Below are 1,634 nucleotides of genomic sequence, written 5' to 3'. Positions count from 1 at the left end.
TAAATGGCGATGGTGAAGGAGCACAATTTCCAAAGCGCCCACGTGCAGAAAATCAAACTGCACTCGTCGATGCGAACATGATCGGCGAAATCTGAAATCAGAAGTTGGTCTAATGAGAGTATGGCACTTGAAAGGATCGCGAGCGTACCTTCGAAGGATATTAGCTCCATATTCTCATCGAATAACAGTTTCTCCGGCGGCACTGTTGGATCGCACGAGAACAGCATAGCTCGGCGGGTGAAATCTTCAGCGAGCATCACCAAGAGCCACAAAAATCCAATATGCATCGTAATACTGCGTTTCTCGTGCTTTATTGCTGGACGACGAACACAAAATGACGGAAAACAAAAGCGAGACGCCTGCTAGTTACAACTTAAAAACAATAAATATCCCTGCTTTGGTTTCTGACAGTACCCGTTGGTGCACCTGCCACATGCGCTGTTGCCGTGCGCAATACCCTAAAGCCGGGTTCGTACGGATATTTCATAGGCGAACGAACGTCTCAGTCTCGGAATATCTTAGTTATGTTTTTGTCTTTGCGAAGTTTTGTATTGAGCGCGGTAAATAATTTGCAAACGCAAATAAACACGAAACGCTTTTTTGTATTTTCACATTTCCGATTGATTATGCATGGTTATGCGTAACGTAACCATAAGTAAACAACTGTAAACTAACCTCTAGCGTGACTGATATGCCCTTCTAATACAACAAGCAAAGAAACTATTTTTTTAAATATATTGTCGCAGGAATCTGGTTGAAATGTGGCGAAAATGTTACTTTATATTCATAAACTAACCCTCTGCTATGTAGAGATGTTTTTGGCAATTCTGCGCATTCAGTCAGGCCGGAGCCGCCGTACAGAGAGTTCGTCGTATGCACCGTAGTGATAAGCAAATCTTCTATAATTTTATTACGAAGATAACAATATTCTGACTATAAAGAAAACATCGTCGACTCCCAATAGAAGGAGCACTTGTACGAAAATATGTATACACGTAAGAATCCACATAGGATTGATAAGAATGAGCACCACGGCGATGAAGCCGGTGAACCAAGCCGGATGGAAAACTGCCATTGCATATATTTGATGGGGCAAATCTGAAACGAGAGGTGAATCTAATGGCGTCCAATTAAACCGTATGGTATAAGTATACACACCCATGGACGTTTGAATTAACCAGCACTGAAAATCATCAGACAAACGTACGATAGAATTGGAAAATTCTATTAGCCACTGCATGACTGCTGCTTAAAACGAATCGAAGCTTCAAAACGGACCGTTGCAAATTTATTAAAGCTAGTTTGTTTAGTTGTGGTGGTACCACCTGCATCGCGAAGCTTTAGTTGTGTAGATGTTGCCAATTTTTCTAATACTAATATTCATTACCAGAAATAATGCCGGTTTTTGAATTTTTTTAAATAATTCTCTTAATTAAAGCAATTGCGTCGTAGTTACTGAATTGCCGAAAGGTAGTTTTAATTTACAACAAACCGGAAACGGGTGAATGAATGTGACAGCTTCGATGTCGTGGGATAGTAAATGGTGAAAAAAGAATGTCGTAAGTTGTAGTGAATTGAAAAATTCTTTATTATAGCCACATAAAGGGCGGAACGGTAAAAATCGGCAGAAATGA

This window comes from Cylas formicarius, unplaced genomic scaffold, assembly GCF_029955315.1.
Source record: "Cylas formicarius isolate icCylForm1 unplaced genomic scaffold, icCylForm1.1 PGA_scaffold_12__32_contigs__length_19106922, whole genome shotgun sequence".
Classification (NCBI taxonomy): domain Eukaryota; kingdom Metazoa; phylum Arthropoda; class Insecta; order Coleoptera; family Brentidae; genus Cylas; species Cylas formicarius.
Note: the sequence above shows the minus strand (reverse complement) of the source record.